Source organism: Callospermophilus lateralis, chromosome 19 (assembly GCF_048772815.1).
Source record: "Callospermophilus lateralis isolate mCalLat2 chromosome 19, mCalLat2.hap1, whole genome shotgun sequence".
NCBI lineage: Eukaryota > Metazoa > Chordata > Mammalia > Rodentia > Sciuridae > Callospermophilus > Callospermophilus lateralis.
The window spans coordinates 22,267,580-22,290,039 of NC_135323.1; the positions used below are offsets into that span (position 1 = coordinate 22,267,580).

Consider the following 22,460-nt stretch of genomic DNA (forward strand, 5'->3'; position numbering starts at 1 on the left):
TCCTACTTCATTTGTCGTGCTGCCTTTCAGGCTTAGGTACATACATGTTATCAAGTTAAGAAAGGTGTTCTGAGTTCTTTATTGCAAGTGGGATAAAACTTTAAAAATTTTTTCCAGCCAGGTGTAGTGACAAAGGCCAATAATCCCAGTGGCTTAGGAGATTGAGGCAAGAGGATTGCAGGTTTGAAGCCAGCTTCTTAGCAAGGAACTTAACAATGCGCTGTCTCAAAAAATAAAAATAAAAAGGTCTGGGGATGTAGCTCAGGGGTTAAGCACCCCTGGGTTCAATCCTTGGCATCAAAAAAACAAAAACTTTCCATGTCTCTGTGGATGATCACATTATTTTTTCAATAGAACTATGGATACAGTGAAATGTATTAGTTGATTTCATAATATTAAACATTTCTTTATTCCTAGAACGAATTTGAAAGAGCATCTTCCTCAGTTTTCTCTTGGTCACCCCCTGAGAGTTATTGCTTCCTCAGACTCCATCTGGTTTCTACTCTGTCCATCTTGTAGGTTCTCTCACTCTGGTGGCCTCAGCTATCCCTTGTGTTCCACTGCTTTCTGAATATCATCTTCTCCTTAAATCTTCCTCTGAGCTGCAGACCCTGTGTCCACATGGCTTCCCAGTGTTTGGCCACAGAGACTTCAACACAGTGTTGCCGTTCAGTTCACCTCCTGCCCCTCACGCTCACTTCCTTTTCCTCAGCTTTGGTCTTGAGCACCATCGTCTACCCAGGAAGTGAATTCCCATCTTCACCTCTGTACAGCCAATGGGTACCAAATTCTTGTCCTATTTTTTTTTTCTGTCATTTTTTTCTTTTTCTGTTGTGTACTTCACTTTGTATTATTGATGTTAGGGTTAGCTGTGTCACCCAATTTCTTCCCCTCTGACTCCTCCTTCAGTTCTCCCCAGCTCTCCTTACACAGGGTGACTTTCAGAATGCAGGCCTGTTAGGTAATTTGCCACCTCTTGTTGTCCCCTCCTTATTTACATCTGTGTTTTAGGAGGTGGGTGGTGTTCGCTTTTGTAGGGACACTAGAAAGTCTCTGGGTATAGGAGGGAAACATGAGTATGATGTGCTTCTATTTATGTGGAACTGATGTTGCTGGAACTAGGTAAAATTTTAAATGGAAAATCACAGTACTGTCTATTTCTTAAGCGTGTCCCCTCCTGGGCTGCTCTTCTCAGCACAGGGACATCCTGCATGCGGTGTGACTGTCAAGTTTGTGCTTTGACAGCATGACCCCCTTTGCTCTATTCTGGTGAGAAGGCTTTCCAGTGGACGAGCTGAACCCCTGAGTCATGTCAGGGATGTGCAGCCTAATTGAAGAGCAGGCTGTTTTCTACTTCTTTGTTATTGCATTTAACGCTGAACATGTGAATCTAATTGTTCATTGTATTGCTTCAAATGTGTTTTTTCTTATGTCTTTAGGCTGGGTTGTCAGCTTTTTTCAGAAGCAAAGCTTCATTTATCTTGTTCTTGCTAGGAATAAAAACAGTTCTTAATCTAAGGCGGGGATTATATAATGGTATTTCTTGGAGTTACTGAATTACTACAGAGAATAAAAATCCGCTTGCCCCTTAAGTGACAGGCACATTCTTACAGAAGTGTGAGCACTTATGATCCTGCTCTGACCCATGCTGAAGACTTGTGAGAGAAATTTTCCTTTGCAGTGTCCAGTATCCTTTGAGGACGTTTCTGTGGACTTCACCTGGGAGGAGTGGAAGGCCCTCGATGACTCTCAGAGAAACCTCTACAAGGATGTGATGCTGGAGACCTGCAGCAGCCTTGTGTCCTTGGGTGAGTGACTGACTCCCTGGTAACTCTCATGGCAGTTATTTTCTTTGGGGTTGGAAAATGTAGGAACCATTTCTAAGTTTTAATTCTAATTATGTCTTATATATTTTAGTGGAAACTATAATTGTACATTTCTTATGTAGTGTGATGTGGCCACCACTCTTCTAGTCTCTGTTTCTTTGAGTCAGCTTTGGCTTTGCACATGAATGAGAGCTTCTGGTACGTGTCTTCCTGTGTCACTTAGCATGGTGTTCTTCAATTCCCTCTGTGTTGCTACAAATGACATATTGGGGTTTTAATGGCCGAGTGTTATCCCTGGTATTCATGTTCCATGTTTTCTTCGTCCATTTGTCTGTGAGTGGGCACTGTGGTTGATTCCTTATCATGACTTTTGTGCTCAGCACTGCAGTGGATGTGCAAGTGCACACAGTTCTTCTGGACTCCAGGGGAGTTCCACTGCTGGTTTTCACAGGGGTCTCCTTGCCCCACCCCCCCTCAGCAATGCCGTTTTCCTTCCTCCTCCTCCATCAGCACTTAACTCTGCCATTTTACTGGGGCAGTGGTGCCTCACAGTGGTTTCCACTGGCTCTTCCCTGGCGATGGGAGCTGCTGAGCATCTGTTCGTACTCTCTCCTGGGCTATTTGTGTGTCTCTTTTGGGACACGTCTGTTCAAGTCATTCACCTGATTTTTAACTGGAATATTTGTTTCCTGCTCTTGACTTGAAGTCCTTCTGTGCTGTGGAAACTACTCCCTGTTGGATGGAGAGTCCATGAGCATTCTCTCCCACTGTGCATGCTGGCACTTCTTCCTCCTGGTCCTTTTCTGCATAGCAACCTGATCCACATAGCAAGGCCCCATCTCAAAAGCAGAGCTTTGCCCAATCAGCACATGGAAGTGTCCCCTTCTGTTTTCCTGGGCAGTTTTGTGGTTTCACCTCCTGTCCTGATCCACACTGAGTTGGTTTCTGTGTATATTGAGAGGAGGCTCTGCCATTTTTCTTCTACACACAGATACACAGTTCCCTCTTACTGAAGAAAGCATCCTTTCCAGATGCATGATCTTGCTGCCTGGGTGGAAATCTGTCAACTGTGATTAAATGGACTTACCACTGTTATTTCTGTCATGTTCCCTTGGTCTGTTTGTCTGTCCTCGTGCAGTACCATGCTATTCTGGTTACTGCCATCTTGTAGTGTGTTTTGGAGACAGGTTTTGTGATGACTACGGATTTGATCTTTTAGTTCAGTATTGCTTTTAGTATTTGGGGTCTTTTACACATTAATACAGTGTTTAGAACTTTTTTCTGCTTCCATGCAATTGTCATTAGTATTTAGATAAGGGTTTCATTGAATCTACAAATCATTTGGGTACTAGAGGCACTTTAGCAATGTTCTTCTGATTAATGACAATAGGATGTTTGTCCATTTTTTATGTCTTATTCACTTTCTTTCATCTGTGTTTTATAATCTCATTGTAAAGTCCTTCACTTACTTGGTTAAATTTTCTTTAAGGTGTTTTATTTTTCATTAGCTATTATAAACAGGATTACTTTCTGAATTTCTATCTCAGTAATTTTACTATTGATATAAAAAATTATCATTTTTATGTTGATTTGTTTCCTGCAATATTACTGAATTCCTGTATAGGTTTTTGCTCAAGTTTTTTGTTTTCCTATGTATAAAATTATGTAGTCGCTCTATCATGATAAATTGACCTCCTTTCTGATCTGGATGCCCTTTATTTGGTTCCCTCATCTTATTGCTATGGTAAGACTTCCAATACCATGTTGAATAATTGTGGTAAATGTGGATATGCTTGTCTTGTCGTGGATCTTAGAGGAAATGACATCAGGTTTTCCCCATTTGTTAAGACATAGGCTTGGATTTTGCCATATGTAGTTCCTATTGTGTTGAGGTACAGTTTCTTTTTATCTAATTTTTTAGAGATGTGCTAAGGAAAATTTTATCAAATTCCTTCTTATATCAATTGAGATGTTTATATTGTTATTAATCCTTCATTCTGTTTTGGAATCCTGAATTACATTTACAGATTGGCATATGTTGAGCCAGCATTGCATCCCTGGGACAAGTCACACATGATCAAGCTGTATAATCTTTTCTTGTGTTCTATTGGATTTGATCTGGTAAAATGTATTCATCAGAAATATTGTTCTTCAATTTTTTTCCTGTGTTTTTGTTTGATTTTTGGTATAAAGATAATAATGATATATAATGAATTTAGAAGGGTTTCTTTAATAATTTATAATAATTTAAAAAGCATTGATGTTAATTCTTTTTTGTTTTTAATTTGAAGCTGCTAATTCTGGGCTTTATTTGTGGGAGACTTTTTTTAAAGATTAGGCTTTTTTTTCCCACTTCATTTTATTTATTTATTTTTATGTGGTGCTGAGGATCAAACCCAGCACCTCTCACATACTAGGCAAGTGCTCCACCACTGAGCCACAACCCTAGCCCCTGTGGAAGCTTTTTAATACTGAATCAATCTCAGTACTTACTATTGGTCATTCAGATGTTGTGTATCATGATGGTTCTGTTTTCTTCAATTGTTGGGTGGAATGCTCTGTAAATGTCTGTAAGGTCCTTTTCGTCTATATTATGGTTTAACATCAGTGTTTCTCTCTGTTTTGCAGGACGATCTGTCCAGTGACTGTTAAAATATTGCTTTAGCCTTCTGCCTCTCCTTTCAGGTCTAGTAACATTCCCTTGTTAAGTTGGTGCTCATGCTCCAGCACAGGTGTGCATACGTTTGTGGATGGATCCTTTTCCATTATGTAGTGTCCATCTCTGTCTTCTGTATTCTGCAGCACATGTGCAGGTGCTTCTGCTTGCTTTGTATTTGTTTGCAGGCTGCATCCTTTTCCACTCTTCCACTTCAAGCCCTGCTGCCTCTACAGGTGAAGTGATTTTCTTTTCAGCAGCTTATCCTTGGGTCTAATTTTATTTTTATTCATTCAGCCAGTCTGTGTCTTTCTTCGGAAATTGTGTTTATATTCACAGTTATTTTGATAAGACATCTTTCCTCATTCTATAATTTTTTATGTTGCTGTGTTTTCTTTACTCTTTTCCTCCTGATTATCTTGTTTGGTGGCTTTCTGTATTGGGGGCCTTGTTCTGTTTTCCTCTGTGTGTCCACTCTGCAGCTGAGTTTTGGACCTTCTCATGTCTGTGAGGATGGTAGTTGCCATCCTTCTACTTCTAATGCAGAACATCCTCAGGCATTTGTGGGGGCTGGGGTGGTAATGATGAATCCCCTCAAATTTTACTTATCTTGAAAAATCTTTTATTCCTTTATTTCTGAAGGATAGCTTTTGGGGGTTTTGTTGTTTGTTTGTTTTTGTACCAGGAATTGAATCCAGGGGCACTTAAGCACTGAGCCACTGGGATTACAGGTGTTCACACCATGCCCAGGTGAAGGATAACTTTTCTAGGTGTAGTATTTTTTCTTTTTTATGTTGGAAAAAAGAAAGTATATTTAGAATTAGACAGCTGGACTCTGTTTAGATGATCCCAATTTGTTGGCATCGTCCAAAGCATCATAATCAGGAGCCAGTTGAACATATGCCTTTTTCTCTCCATCAGGCCTGATCAGGGTGTTAACCTTGTCCACATCAATATCATAGAGCTTCTTTATAGCTTGTTTGATCTGGTGTTTGTTGGCCTTGACATCCACAATAAAAAAAAAGTGTGTTGTTGTCTTCAATCTTCTTCATGGCTGACTCAGTGGTCAGAGGGAATTTGATGATGGCATAGTGGTCAAGCTTATTTCTTCTGGGGGCACTCTTCCAGGGATATTTGGGCTGCTTCCAGAGCCACAGTGTCTTGGGTTGCTGGAAGGTAGGTGACATGCGGATCTTCTTCTTTTTATGACTGTGGACACCCTTCAACACTGCTTTCTTGGCTTTCAAAGCTTTTGCTTTGGCTTCAGCTTTGGGAGGAGCAGGAGCTTCCTTTTTAGCTTTTGGCGCCATCTTTTAGCATTTTTTTTTTAAAGGAATTTCAGTGTATCCTCTATTTGTATTCTGGCCTGTAAGGTCTCAGCTGAGAGATCTGCTCTTCCTGTTTGTTTGTTTGTTTGTTTTTTAATCTGTGGCTTGATGTTTTTCTCTTGCAGTTTTCATAATTCTATTTGTCTTGTACTTCTGATAGTTTCATTATACTGTGACTCAGAAATTTTATTGATGAAATCTATTAGGCCCCTCTGAGCTTCCTGGATCTAGATGTCCCTGTTTTCCCTGGTCTGAATTTCACCAGTTAGTTTATTGCATAAGGTTTTCTTCTTCTGGAATAGCCATAATGTAAATGTCTCTTTGTTAATGATGTTCCATGTGTTTTAAAGGTTTTCTTCATTTTTTATAAAATGTACATTTTTAAAAAATGTAACTTGGTGATTTCAGAATACCCATCTTCAAGATCAGAAATTTGTTTTTCCTCTTCATAAATTCAAATGAAGCTTTCAGCTGGCTTTCTTTTCTTTCTTTAAAATTTGCCTTAATTTATTTTATAGCACCAAAATTTGATGGTTACTTTTGCAGCATCTAACTCTTCAGCCAGTTTCTCCTTCATATCAAAAGCTGTCTTTCTGATTGCCTGTCTTCTGCCTGTATTCTCTCAGATCTGCTTGCACTCTCTCACATCATTCTCTGGAATTCTTTCTGTTTGACTCTTCTTCATTGTTAGGTCCCAGCCTCCGAGGAATGAGTGCCACCTGTCTCACAGATGTCCTCACTGGCGTCATCTGGCTCAGCTTCTGAGGGCAGGCAGCTGCCTTCAGTGACCCAACATCACAGTTTAGCACAAGTCTCCCATTGTTCTTCATTAATAGGACATAGCATTATTAAACCTGAGAGAATCTTCAAGTTGGAGCGAGGATCTGGGCCATGGATGGCAAAGGAAGGCCCACACCAGCACCTCCCAGGTCAGTCCACACCTCCTGGCCAGGGAGGTCAGGGTGGTGGTATCTCAGCAGACGGCGGCTGTGTGGGATTGTTCTCACTAGTTTATCCCGGTCCCCATCCCAAAGGCAGCTGGTCTCATGCCTCAGACACAAAGATGATTTCTCATGTTTGAATACATTTCCTTTCTTTGTTACTGATATGTCATTTTTTTTGGTAGACTTACTTAAAATCCAGTTCCTATTTCGTTCTAGTTAGACATTTTTGTTGATTACTTACTTTCTCAAAATTGTGTTTCTAAGAACCGTAAGATAAATTAGATTAGGAAGTTGGAGGTCGATGTCACTTTCTAGTGTGGGAAGATCATTTTCATCAGCAGAGCCCTCTAGGTTTCTACTGAAGCTTCTCAGTGAACAGTGAAGTGAGCAGCTTTTTCCCGAAACTATATTCTAGCTCAGGTGGAGAACAAGTCATCTGTACCTGCATCCTATAAGTAGAATATTTCCATTGCAAATCTGAAAGAGAAGCAATGTAGGATGACATTTTACTCACATCTTCTGTAAAAACTAACTACAGGCAAAAACTAAGAACAGGCAAAAGAAATGGCAGATAAAAAATCATCGCTAACATCTACTACTAGGCACCAGGTGAATATTTCAGCTAAACATTTCCCAGTTTCAAAAAAGTAAAATAAACCAAGCAAAAAAGTAGCATGATTTGATGCCAACATATATTAATGTAATTTCTTAAATTTACTCCAGACAAAATCCACACACACATCATAACTCAATGTAATCATCAGGAGGTCTTACATCATTAACACCTTTATGTTTGAATTCCATAGAAATGCTTACATGTATTTCACAATATTCCTTTTATAATATTTTAGATGTCCATAAAGTGAATGACCAGGTTGGGGCCAGCCAAGATCACCAAGTGAAACATCCCTGGCAAATTGTCACAGCTGATGGCAGCAGATCAATAGAGGAGAGGTGTGAATCAAGAAGAACACATGAAGTGAGCCCACTCCATATTCCAGCTCTGACTGCACAGAGTGGAAGCTCTTCAAGGACCAAGTCTAAGGACCTTCACGGATGGAAAAATGAGCTTCTCCACAGTGAGCAAGGTGAGGTACAGGCAGGAGAGAGGCCTAATGACCCTAAGGCAACTAGGAAGCCCCTCAGACGTGCTGAGCATACTAGTCCAGAGACCAAAGTCCAGAGTGTACAGGGCCATTGCCAGCATTATGGACAGAGGAGAGCCTTGACCATGAGGACAGTGCTATCAACACAGAAGAGATTTCATATGGAAAACTCTGCCAGCTCTGGCCATGAATGTGTGAGACACCTTGGTAAGGCATTGCCTATTGCTCAAGGGTTGAGTCAAGTGAAGGAAAAAAGTTTTGACTCTGATGTGTGTGGGGAGACATTTTGTAAAGCGTCTGACCTCACTGAGCATAAGACCATACACAGTGGACAGCAGCATAATGAATGCAGTGGTCGTGACAGGCCTGTTATTAAGAGGCTGTGCCTTTTAGATTATCAGAGAGCAGATGCAAGACAGAAGCCATGTGGCCATGATGAGTCTGAGGACATCAGTCAGAAGACACAGGTGAGCGTGCGTCAGGGAATCCATGGGGGAGAACAGCCCTGTGGAGCATATGAAAGTGAACAAAGTTTTAACCAGAAGGAAAAACTCAAAAGGCATCAAAAAACCCACACAGGTGAGAAGCCACATGCATGCAAAGAATGTGGGAAGACGTTCAACTATAAATCACAGCTCACTGCACATCAGAGAACCCACACGGGTGACAAGCCGCACGCATGTGAAGAATGTGGGAAGACCTTCTCCTGTAAATCACAGCTCACTGCACATCAGAGAACCCACACGGGTGACAAGCCCTATGCATGTGAAGAGTGTGGGAAGACATTTAACCAAAAGTCAAACCTCAGGGTGCACCAGAGAACCCACACAGGTGAGAAGCCATACAGATGCAGTGTGTGTGGGAAAACCTTTTACTGTAAGTCACATCTCACCAGACATCAGGGAATCCACTCGGGTAAGAAGCCCTATGAATGTAAAGAGTGCAGGAAGTCCTTCTACTGTAAGCCACACCTCACTGTGCATCAGAGAGTTCACACAGGTGACAAGCCCTACACATGTGAAGAGTGTGGAAAGACATTCAACCAGAACTCAAACCTCAGGGTGCACCAGAGAACACACACGGGTGAGAAGCCCTTTGAATGTGATGTATGTCAGAAGGCCTTTTACCACAAGTCACACCTCCAAAGGCATCGGGGAACTCACAGGTGAGAAGCCCCATGCACGTAAAACCTACAGGGAATTCCTCCAGATGTCTTCCTTCACTGTTCATCAGAGGACTCACATGGGAGAGTGCTGTGGATCTGAGAATACAGCTCTTACAGAAGCCCGCTCACAAGGCAACATAATGAGGACACACCTTTAAGAGTGTGGGAGACGATGTCATGGAAGGGTGCAGAAGAGCAGGTATCAGGAAGCAGCCAGAGCCCCATGCAGTGGAGGTACACTGTGTTCTGCAACAGCCATGCTCGGCTCTGGGAATCACAGCAGTCATGTAACTGCTGCCAGCCTAGCCCCTGCGAAGCCTCCCATTCTGTTTTTTCCCTGGGTTTACATGAGCTATGTTTCTGAAGCAGCCATCACCACAGGTCATGGTCACTATGATTAGAGAGCAGAGGTCTCCCTGCTTTTCTCCCAGAATTTCCCGTTTTCAGTTTCCATGAGTGAACCAGGCTGAACCTCTCCACACGATATCTGCATCACAGTACTGATCATTTAGCCTACTTCATGTCACAAGCTCTGAGAACTCAAATCTTCTTTTATACTGCAGAGCTCACACAGGAGAGAGACCTGTGCTGTCACCCTTTATTCTCAAGTCATTTCATTAAAAGTAAAAGCAATCATGGCAAGATGACAAGAAACTGTGAATGCCTTATCAGGTGTAGACATTTAATTGGACAGTTTGAATAAAGTAAATTTTCTTAAGTTTCTTTAATGTGTGAAATTTTTTTAACAAAACTTCAAATTGTTAAAAAAATTTTGGTACATTATACATAATTGTAAAAAAATCATTACTGTATATTTGAGCTTGCACACAATGTGACAGTATAATTTGTTCAATTTTGTTCTTCAGTACCCATATTTTTATGTATAAGAAATTATAATGGCTGGACATGGTGGCACATACCTCTAATCCCAGTGGCTTGGCAGGCTGAGGCAAGAGGATCATGAGTTCAAAACCAGCCTCAGGAAATTAGCAGGGCCCTCAGCAACTCAGCAAGACATTGTCTCTAAATAAAATACAAAATAGAGCTGAGGATGTGGCTCAGTGGCTAAGTACCCCTGGTTTAATCCTTGGTACCAAAAAAAAAATTGTAATGAATGAAAATTTTTATGATTTGGACATTAGTTTTCAAAGAAAAGTGTTAAATATCGAATTGGAAACTATTTTAAAGTATCTAACTACATACCAGTAAACACCTGTGAATCAAACATGAATATAATGCTTTCTATCAGCACACTGGTCTGAGCCTTGGAACATTGTGGTTTTAAAGCTGGAGGTGGTAGCTGCCTTGTGTTGTGATGGGCAGAGGCTGGGCTTGCTGTTGAGGAACCTGCCATGCACACAGTCCTGTGTGAACAGTTTATGCGCTGCATATTTTGATTTGACAAACATTCCATGATGGAACCCAGCATAACTATGCTGGTTGCTTTTCATCCTAAGTACAGTGGATGGGGCTTGGAGTGTAGCCCAAGGCAGTGCTCATGCTCAGCATGCAGGAGGTCCTGTTTCAGCACCCAGCATAAATAAGCAGGCATGCATTTAGAGTTTCATTAAATTTTCCATATTAAATAATATTCTAACTCACTAATTCTGTGGTGGACACACACACACGCACACAGAGAGGCAGGTAATTGCAAATCCGTTCTTTCCTTTTGAGTTTTGAGGTACAGAAAGTGTGTTTGGTACACACAGGTACACCTAGTGTTCCATGGAGGATTTCCCAGGGTCATCAGCTGTCCAGGTCATTGGCATATTTGAGGAGAATGATTGTCATGGGCAACAAATGACATTTTATCATTTAAATGTCCTATCACTGAATTTGTTCAGCTGTGTATTAATTTCCTATTACACATAACAGCATAACAAGTGGCATAAAATAACACTCTTACTTTTTTACAGTTCATACATCAGAAGTCCAGCAGGCTCAGTCTTTTCCCACGAGACCAAAATCAAGGTGTCACAGGTGTGAGAACTGTTCTTGGGGCTCTAGGAGGAATCTGGTGCCAGGACCATTCAGGTGTTCAGAATTCATTCTCAGAGTTCTCACAACGACACAAAATCATGCTGCCATGTCCTAACTTCCTCTTCTATCATGGCTCTTTTTTCTGATTAAAATGCACATTGGGTCTGTCTAGATAATCCAGGGTGATCCTCCTGTTTTAAGGTCACATGATTCATAACCTTTGTTATATCAGCAGAGTGGTTTTTTTTGCATGTGATGTAAAAACCACAGGAGTAGAACCAGGGATGAACATCCAACTGCAACATTTATGAGACCAGTGAAATTTGCCATGAAAACATTTAAAAATTGTCAAGCTTGCAATTTACCACTTACAAAAGTTTTATGTGAGAAATTGATACACTGTATATCGATTATAGTACACTTTATGTTTACATACATTTCATATTTTAACATTCTACATGTGTGTGAACTCTATCTTTTCCCCAAAATTTTCACATGAACTTTCATTGAGTTGTGTGAATCCCAAGACTTCCAATGCTTTCTGTTGGCATCACATGTTTTCCTTGCATTTATTTTTTTTAACATTTATTTTTTAGAAGTAGTTGGACACAATACCTTTATTTTATTTATTTATTTTTATGTGGTGCTCAGGATCAAACCCAAGACCTCGCATGTGCTACATGAGTGCTACACCACTGAGCCACAGTCCCAGCCCTTCTTTGCCTTTCTTTTGAGACCCTTTTTAAGTTCTATGTGTAAAATCCCATGCTCTGCATCTAACATGCAATGTAAAGCTCAGAAGAACTATGCAAGTAGAGGGAAAGGAACAGAGGGATGGAGGAGGGAGAGTAAGGAGAAGTCCTGGGGACTGAATTTGAACAAGTTACATTCCAGCTTTTATAATTATGTAAAATGAATCCTATTGTTATGTATAACTAAAACAACCAATAAAAATCATTAAAAATGGGCTGGGGTTGTAACTCAGCAGCAGAATACTTGCCTAGCATGTGAGAGGCACTGGATTCAATCCTTAGCACCACATAAAAATAAACATAAAATAAAGGCATTCTGTCCATATACAACTACAAAAATAAAGTTTTTTAAAAATTTATTGGAAATTGTAAAAAAAAAAAGTAGTCTCAAGATTAGAAAGAAATTTAAGTAGGAAAGACTTTTTTGAGAAACAATCTTTTGACAAACATGTTTTGCTGCTGTCACCTCAGAGGTCAGGACTCAGTGTTCTCTCTTTCCTCTTGGACACCCTGTCTACCTCCAGAGATCCAGGATTAGTAAGATCATCCCAAATACTCCAGAGTCTCCTTGGACATGTGATCTAGGAGCTAATGAATATAGGTGATTACCACATTGGAAAAAGGTTTTCAGATATAATATCAACTTCCCACTCATTTCCATGGCAGGGACAACAGCAATTGTTTTGTTATTTGGGTTGCTTTTTTATTTTTTCATTTGTTCTTTTGAGATATGAATGATAGTAGAATATATTTTGATGTACTGTACATTCCTGGAGTGTAATTTCCCCCTCTGAGGAAGGATGAGGATCCCACAGTGCTGGTATATCTGGTGCTGTGGCTGCCTCCTTCCCACAGTGTGCCTGTGGGACCATTGCCCAGACCACAGGTTGGAATCAGGTGAACATTTCATATTTCATACATCAGGTGCGGACTCTGAAAGACATTTTGCATTTCAGGCAGGAGCCTGGGTGTGTGGTTTTGTAGGAAATGGGATTTTTCTGGATTTGATACTGGTCCAGAGCCAAAGCCATTGAGACAGGAGGAACTTCCCTCAGGCATTTTTAGGTGAGCCCATAAGAGAGATGAGGGTGTAATCCTGCCCACCTTTCCCTGACAGCACCTAATATAACTTGGTGCCATCCTCGGGGTAATGATTGTTGTGTCTAAAACGGATGATCATGCAGTCTGAGTGAGTTTCAAGGTGTCTGAAGAACTAAATTGTATTCCATTCAATGTTCAGCCCACTTTGCACAAATGACAGAGTTGTAAGGGCAACTAGATAATAAGTGGTGTGGATCTCTAATAACTGTCCAGTTCTATGAAGAATCATTGAATCCTGGTGACAACTGCTGGATGAGAATTTATTCTCACACACATACATGAGGTGCTAAATGGAGGGAGAAGTTCTGTCTGAAAGCATAAGAGCTTGATGATTATGGTGAGACTATTTTCAGTCTTGAACTGGGGAGGTAGCATTTATGGAAAGGTGAGCATACAGTAGTGGATTTCAGATAGCAGCTGTCAGCCTCAAGTGGTGTTGTATTGTTCTTTCCTCTTAGTTAAAAACTACTCTCAACCAAATCTGCCATTTCAGCTTGTAACATGCAAGATTCCAGGCCTCACGCATTTTATTGTTGATAGTTATACCACTAATGTCATTCAGTAATTTCACTTCATTGACAACTGTTTTACTTAACTAATGTCTTTTTTAATACATGAACTAAAATGGTGCTGATTAGTGTCCACCCTACACTATTTTATTATGTACTAGTGTTTTGTGACCCATAGTTCAGTATATGAAATTAAATCATTCAATAATTCCTGTGGCAGGTGGCATGCAAAAAAAAAAACACTCTGTTGATATAACAAAGGTTACTAATCATGTGACCTTAAAACAGGAGGATCATCCCGGATTATCTAGACAGACTCAATGTGTGCATCCAGACTTGTAGCCAGTTTTGTGTTCACTAAATCCAGCATGGTCCTAGGCAGTTTCTTCTAACTTCATACCACAGTCACTGCTTATGCATTTTGTCAACACTTGTGTTAGTCACATTTGATGTTGGTCTATGGAATACTTTCACACATGTCAATAGAAACTCTTTAAACTCAAAATTGCAACACTGAATTCATCAATGTACAGGATTGTAATAGTAAAGTCAAAGCTAAATATCAACTGGATTATTGGTTCATTGGATTTGATGGTAGAGCATGGTTTTAAGTGCCCACTATTACACCAGCCCACACAGGATCCAGTCTCCACTCAACCTCCCAGTATGTGAATTTAAAAAAACCAGTCTCTCTTAGCTTAACTTCCCCTTATCTCTGTGATGGCAACACTGTCTCATAGACTCATGAAGAATGAAGAAATAACCACATGCATGTTCTTTATAGGAGTGTTAAGTACATTGCAAGTCTACTTTAAATGGAGTTCCTTCTAATGTTTAAAACCTATTAAACAAATCTGTAAGTAAATATGTCTAGGAACTAGTAGTAAGGTAGCGCATATCTCATTTTCCCTCATAGGACCCTTTGGTTTGGTAGATAAATAACTAGTCCACTAGGAATTTGGCATTGGGAATGGTCTTACCAAGCACTATGATTGGAATCTTGAGGAATTGCTTCTCTTTGTTATCTCTTCCTTTGCTTCTCTGGGTGCAAGTTAAGTCCCACAAATTTGATCATTGAGCACCTGGTAGTAGTCAACTCCTCATTCTTTCTCTGTAAGGGACTCTGCCAGCAACTGTATAGCAAAAGCAATTCTGAGCCAAAAAAGCAGTGCTGGAGGAATCATAATTCCTGATTTCAAGATATACTACAGAGCTATAGTAACAAAACTGAATGATACTGGCATAAAAAACGGACATGTAGATCAATAGTACAGAATAAAAGAGACAAAACCACAATTAGGAATGTGGAGAGACAATACATGGAATGGTAGGGAAATCTCTGCTAGCTACTCTTCTGATTAAAAAACAGAATATATAAACAACTCCAAAAACTTAACATATAACCCAGTTAAGAAATGGACAAATGAACTAAACACACTTCTCAAAAGAAGAAATACAAATGGCCAAAAAAAAAAAAATACATGAAAAAACATTGAACATTCTTAGCAGTTAGGAAAATGCAAATCAAAACTGTACTGAGATTTCATCTCATGACAGACAGAATGACAGCGATCAAGAATACAAATAGTGAGGGCTGAGTTTGTGGCTCAGCAGTAGAGCGCTTGCCTAGCACATGCAAGGCCCTGGGTTCGATCCTCAGCACCACATAAAAATAAATAAAAATATTGAGTCCAACTACAACTTAAAAATAAATATTAAAAAAAAAGAATACAAATAATGGTACTGGGGTTGTGGCTCAGTGGTAGAGCACTTGCCTAGCATGTGTTAGATGCTGGATTCAATCCTCAGCATCACATAAAGATAAATAAAGAAAATAAAGCTATAAAAAAGAATTGATAGATTTGAAAAGAATACAAATAATAACAGATGCTGGAGAGAATATGGGGGAAAGGAGAACTTTTACACTGTTGGTGGGGCTGTAAATTAGAACAACAACTACGGAAATAAATATGGACGCTCCTCAAAAAACTAGGCATGGAACCCAGGTGTGATAGACCCAGCTCTACCACTCCTCAGTATTTACCCTGAAGAAATAAAGTCACCTTACTTCAGTGATGCGTGCATACCCATGGAGCTGAATCTAGCTGCACTGTATGTCCCTTGAACTATATCAGTTCACCTATTTTTTTTTAATATTTATTTTTCAGTTTTAGGTGAACACAATATCTTTATTTCATTTTTATGGGTACTGAGAATTGAACCCAGTGCCTCACTCACACCAGGCAAGCGTGTTACCACTTGAGCCACATCCCTGCCCCTCACCTATTGTTTTCAGGATTGTTTGCATTCTGAAATTTTTGTATCTTTAATCATCAAATATACTAAAACATGTTGTCTAATTTTATCTTTTTTTTCTCTTGTTCCGTACATCTTGATTAGATCTTTGTTGAATGAATTTATATTTCCCACAAAAGAGTAAATATCATTTTGACTGCTTCTAGAATAAGGATTTTTAAAAGGTGGAAAATATATGGTTCTCTTTCCCAAATTTAAAATTCTACCCCCAACATTCACAAGGAAAGCATGTCTTTCTGCATGTCTTTCTTTCCCCTAATTGCAACCTAGGTTAAGCTCAGTTTTTGCTGTATATTGTGCATCACAGACAAAGGGGGTTTGTGGGACTAAACTTAGTTCTGTATTTAGAGGCAGAATCTCACTAAGTTTTGGAGGTTGGCCTCAACCTTGAGGTCCTCCTGCCTTAGTTTTCCTGAGTCACTTGGATTACAGGCAGGCACCACCATTCCCAAATTTTTCTGGATCTTCTATATAAAACACCTAGGTAAAAAGTTGGGGTGACTATAGTAAACATGAAATCACTGAATGACAGACACTGAGTCATGGAGGAAAAGGGTAAGCAAGAAGCCAAAATCCGGGAAGTGGAAAACGAAACCAGGAGCTATGAAGAACATAAGGCCATCGCTCAGGGTCTGCCTGATCCCCTGTGAGGAAATTGGGAGACCTTTGTAGAGCAATGTTGGGCTGGGACAGTGGTTGCACCAGTTAAGCTGCCTATGGCAGCTGCCCATCTTGTTCCCCCGCAAGACCCTTAAGAATTCTGTGGGATTCTTTGCCTCTGTGATGTAAAAAAAGGAGCTAGAGGCTTTTACTCAGATTCTGAGGAATCTGAGTTCCCTGTGGTTGTACTTAAGCTGGACTCAGAGGCACTGATTCCATCTTCTGATGCTCTGTGTGGTAAACCCATACTTTACAATGCCTAGATTCATCAGGGACAGAGGTAATAAAGGAGCCCTTGCCCCAAAACCCCATCACAGCCTGACTCTCACCTGCTGGGATCCCCACATTATCACATCAGGATGTCATACAGAGAGATGCCCTGCAGTGGCTTTGTTTTTGTCTGTTTGCCAAGCCCATTGGAAATGCAGCATTCTCAGGAAATGTCACAGCTTCTGTATAAACCCTGCAGTCCCTGTGTGGTAGACAGGTCCAAGAATGATCCTGGAGCATGAGATTAGTTTTTATTAAGAGAGTGAAAAGTCTACGCAGGAGATCAGAGTACCAGGACACAGGTTCTCCAGCTGTTTTCTGAAGTCTCAGGCTCCATCTGAAGTTTGGCCTTCAGAGCCAACATCAACCCTCCAAAGACCATGATCAAAGTCTCCTAAAAGCATCAGCATTTTTTTTCTTTTTTTTTTTTTTTTTTTTTTTTAGTTGTCAATGGACCTTTATTTTAAGCATCAGCATTTCTGTGGGTGAGATTCTGTGATCTTCCTGAGCAAAGCATCACTGGCTAAAACATCAGAGGGACCTATGGGACTGTGTCCATTCCTAGAAGCCTCAGAAAGTCCTGGTAAAACCTTTCAAATTCAACCTTATGTAAATGTGCATGATTTTTTCATTTACATTTATTCATTTTGGAATGTTTATCTTGCTATAGAACATAAAGAATAAGTCAACTCCTTATGACAGCAGTATGAAATGCCCCACACTCGATTCAGTGCTGCCCCCACAGGGTGACTTTCCTTTTCTTAACATTTTCATGCACTTTCTACACACCAAAGGTGTCATACCCTTGAAAAACCCTACATTTGTAATGAATGTGGCACAACTTTTATTCAAATCTCACATCTTACTCAGCTCAAGAGAACTCATACTGGAGAGAAGCCCTACGAACATCAAGAATAGCAAGGCTTTGACTCTAAATGCATCCCTTCCTCAGTATAAGAGAGTTTGTACTGGAGAGAAGCCCTTCAAACGTGAAAAACATGGCAACAGCTTTAGGACTCGCTTATGCCTTTCTACACACCAGAGAGATACCATAGCCATGAGAAACTCTGAAAATGTGAAGAATGTGGCAACACCTTTCATCAAACTGCAGACCTTGCTCAACACCAGAGAACTCATACTGCAGAGAAGCCCTACAAGTGTAAATAATGTGACAAGGCTTTTAATTAAAGCTTCAATCTCATTGCACATCAGAGAACCCATACTGGAGAGAAGCCTTACAAACATTGTGAAAATACATTGTGAACATTGTGGAAAAAAACTTTAACAGAAGTTTAATGTTGACCCAGCAATAGAGGATTCATACTGGAGAGAGACTCTGTGAATGTAAAGAAGGTGGCAAAACCTTTAGAAATAGCTCAAAATTGACTAAACACTGGAAAATTCATACTGGAAGTAAACATTAGGATGCAAGTGATATATCAAAGCCTTTATTCAAATTTCAAACTTTCTTCAAAATCAGGAAATCCATAGAATATTGAAACCTTATATATGTCATGAGTGTGGAAAGACCTCTCCATGATATACACCTTAGGAAAGATAAAAATATTTACGTGGAGAAAAGGCTTAAGAAATATGAAATGGGGCTGGGGATGTGGCTCAAGCGGTAGCGTGCTCGCTTGGCATGCGTGCCGCCCGGGTTCGATCCTCAGCACCACATACAAACAAAGATGTGGTGTCCGCCGAGAACTAAAAAATAAATATTAAAAAAAAACTTTCTCTCCCTCCCTCTCTCACTCTCTCTTTAAAAAAAAAAAATGAAATGTAGACCAAGCCTTTTCCTGCACCCCCTGTCTGAATGTGTGTGTGAGGATTAGAGATGGAGAGGTGAGCCTTTCTGGGCACCTCCTGTTGGGATGTATGAGAGGACTGGAAATGGAGAGGTGAGCCTTTCTCTGCGCCTCCTGTCTGGATGTGTGAGTGAGGACTGGAGTTGGGGAGGTGATCCTTTCTCTGCACCTCCTGTCTGGGTGTATGAGAGGACTGGAGATGGAGAGGTGAACCTTTCTCTGCACCCCGTGTCTGAGTGTGTGTGTGAGGGCTGGAGATTGGGAGGTGATCATTTCTCTGCACCTCCTGTCTGTGTGTGTGTGTGTGTGTGTGTGTACTGGATATAGAGATGTTCTGTAATCACAGGAAGTGTAGCATTACCTTTGACATTTGCTTAACAATTTTTGGACATCATTAGTTGATATGGTGGAATTGATCTTCACAGACATCAGATTATGATGCAGATAGCTCATATGAAAGGCTATAATTTTATTTTAAATCCAAAACTACTAAATACCCTGGCTCTTGAAATCACAAGAAAACAGAATTCTCACAAAGATCATTATATCAGGGGAAAAAAAGACTTATTCCTGAGTAGTTTTATCTGTATTTTCCAGCAATTTTACAGTGGATTAGGAACTACTTCATTTACATTGTTCATGAATTTTGGTACCAAATCAAAGTGAGTGTTTCTTGCTGAATGAAATAAGCCAATCCCAAAACATCTAAAGCCAAATATCTTCTCTGATATGGGGTTGCTCACTCACAATAGGCTCGACGGGGGGAGGCTCACCAGATTGCACAGGCAGAGTAAGGAAAAAGGAGGGGAAATGGGAATGGGAAAGATAGCAGCATAAATGGGACATACTTTCCTTTGTTCATCTATGAGTACATGACCAGTGTAACTCCATGTCATGCACCACCACAAAAATAGGAAGTTATACTTCATGTGTGTATGATATGTCAAATATATTCTATTGTCATACATAACTAAAAAGTACAAATAAAAAATGAAAAAAGTGATTTTTTTCTTAATGTATTCACACTGTCATTTATTGATTCACATATTATTCTACCATAGATATTAAGCTATTTAAATTTTTAGGAAATAGTAAAAAAAATACTATTAGATAAGTAGTGTGTAGGGAGCCAGTCTGAATGATTTCTCATTCTCCTTCCTGGAGTGGAAAGGCTCTGACCAGCACTACATGTTGTGGTGACCTGGACATTGCCCTGGTCACGGAAGTTTGAGGACATGCCTTCAGATGTAAGCAAGTCGCCCCATAGATTGAGCTACTCTAGCCTGTTCCTTGTGATACTACCCCTTTGCCCTGTTTGGGATAGAATGTTCCATGGAAATGTCCTTTGTGTGTCCCCCTCTCTTACTCTGCTCTGCCCTTGGTTGTGGGCTTCCTAGATGTCAGTCAACCTGCTGACTGCAGACATCATGAAGCTAGACTCAACCCCTGAAACCTGACCCCTTGCCTCATTTGAATGGCTTCTCCTCAATAAAAGGATTCAGCAAGCGCTTGCTCTCTCTTTCTGCAGACTCTTAAGGTCAGAGAAGCCATCACAGGACCCCCAAAGAAAAAGGTACCTCTGTCTCTTGTGTAGTTATTTCATGCAGCCCAGTTCCCCTGAAGTGACCCTGAGTATTTTAGTGTGAGGAACCCCACAGTAATGCAATACCAACTCTATTGGTCCTTTTACACAATGTAATTAAACTTCAAAATATTTGGAGAATATTATTCCCAAAAGTATCTTTTTTTTTTTTTTTCATTTCTGCTTTGTGTAGTCAGTGGGAAATTGGGCAGCTTTAGGAAAGACATAGTAATATAAAAGTAACCCCAAGGCAGGTCCCCAGACGCATTGGTCTGGCTGCTGTGCTGAGGCAAGCAGGATGAGGCCAGGCTCAGGCACTGGTTGGGGCAGCAGCAGCTGAGGCAGCCTGAGGGCCACGCCCCTCCTGACCTGGACTAAGCTCAGCAGCTCCAGGCTGCCACCGCCTACCGGGGCAGTCTCCCCGCCCCAGCCCTGTCCAAGGAGGCCACCACGGTGACCTCAGCGGGCCTCGGCCCAGCCTGGAATCCCTGGGGGGGTTGGCAGGAGCTTTGCAGGGCAGCCAGGTCGGGGGAGCAGTGCCTGAGCCCCAGCCTGCCCGCGACCCCACCTCCAGGACAGAGGCTGACCTCGGAGCCTGCGAACGACCCCATCATAGCTTTCTTCCTCCCCCGCAGATCACACGCCCCAGCCCCATAAGATGGGGAACTGCCTCAAACCCCCGGCGTCGGATGACATTTCCCTGCTTCACAGTGGACCGCGCCAGCTTTGGCGAGGGGACAGAGCGGGATCAGGAGTCGCTGCATCGGGAACAAGTTCCAGTTCCAGTGTATCCTCCAACAACCAACTCCGCCAGCAACTCCAAAGAGGAACGAATTAGGACAGCTCAAAGAATAGGCCTTATACAGCACCTGCCTAAGGGAGCTTATGACCCTGGCAGAGATGGGTCAGGACAAAAGCTCGGGAATGTATGATCTGTATGACGGACTCTTGTTTATGGGGCCCCAATTCGATTTCTGCCTTGCATGCACATCTGTCACCTGGGCTGCTCAGGTGACTGGTTGATGAGCTCCTCCACGTGCCCCTCCTGCATGGAGACAGTTGATGCAGCACTGCTTTCATCCTATGAGACTAATTGAGCCAGGGTCTCTCCTCTGACTTCAAGTGAACCATCATTTTTGGTGGTTTTGATCTTTCATCACTGAGCCCAAAGAGCTAGGGATTAGGAATTAAGATCATGCACAAAAATTTTCCTAAAAATTGCTGGATGGCTGCAGATGTTGATGAAAATATGTGATATTTTAGAAACTGGGGGGCGGGCAGTAGGATGGTATTTTTATGTAAAGCCTTGACCCGGTGTTTAAAAATATAATTGTATTTAGACCTTGTTATTGCTCTAGTACATAGGAATTGTGTAAAGTGTTAAAGCAACTGTATATGTTTAAATTGTATGTGTTGAAGATTAGGAAAAATATAGAGGTTATTTTTCCTAAATGAAATCACTTTCTTTTCTCCACCAAATTCCTTTCTGAAATTAATGGCATTTGGGTCAAGGTTTTATTAAAAGCTACATTTTATAACACTGGCACAAAAAAGAGTAGTTTTAAGCTTGTTTGCACAGTTCTTTTTTTCTGTTGGAAATGGAATTCCTTGCCTTAGGTCTTTTTAAATAGTTCATTATCATTTGGGCTGGCTCTATGCTTGAAAAACAGTTTATTTATAACCTGTTGTAAGTGCTATATTCTGTTTGCAGTTAGGAAATGCAGAATTTTAAGTGATCTCCTAGTTTGTAAGCAAACTGAGATGCACTATCCCTTTTCTATATAAAAATGGGTTGGTGTGTCAATAAATCAACTCAGCAAAGTGGGTTTAATATTACCCTTTCCTATGTATTTTTATCTAATTCTTTTGGTTAATAAGGTGATAAATGAAAGTCAAGGTCAATTTTAAATATTAAGATTTCTGACTTATTGACTTGAATTATGCCACCATGCTTATGTAAAAATGAAGGTGGCACCATGGTAAAACTTAATAAGAAGTAGTTTCTCAGTTTGTAATAATTTTGATTTCTCTTTCTTGTGATCTCCTTCCCTGTTGTCTTGAAACATAGCAAAAGGATACGGCATCTCTCATTACTGTAGTGATGAGGTTATTGAAGTTATATAAACATATCAGTCTCTATTTCTTTGAAAGGTATCTGTTAAGTCCTGCTAGGTGATTGTCAAGAATAAGTAGGGAGACTAAAAGTAAATGTGATTCATGTTTTGCACACAAATGCAGAATTTTATAACCACACGACTTCATAGTTGTGATCTCAAAAAAAGAAATTTGTCCTTTAATTTTTCTTGCTTAAATCTCTAAGCTTCTGAAATGTTAGAGGTAGAGGTGGCCTAGTAAAGATGTAGTAGTAATGATTATCAATTTAGCATGTGTTTATTTTTTTCTTATGTACTCAAGGTGATTTATTTGTTCAGCTCAGTGATATTACAGCTAAAAAAC

General features: G+C 40.6%; 2 pseudogenes; one reads left to right on the forward strand and one right to left on the reverse strand.

Annotated features, from left to right (window-relative positions):
* Positions 1-5,302: 5,302 nt before the first annotated feature.
* Positions 5,303-5,792, reverse strand: LOC143638258 (large ribosomal subunit protein uL23 pseudogene; annotated as a pseudogene).
* A 14,869-nt stretch (positions 5,793-20,661) lies between these two features.
* Positions 20,662-21,100, forward strand: LOC143638331 (RING finger protein 11 pseudogene; annotated as a pseudogene).
* The last annotated feature ends 1,360 nt before the right edge of the window (positions 21,101-22,460 follow it).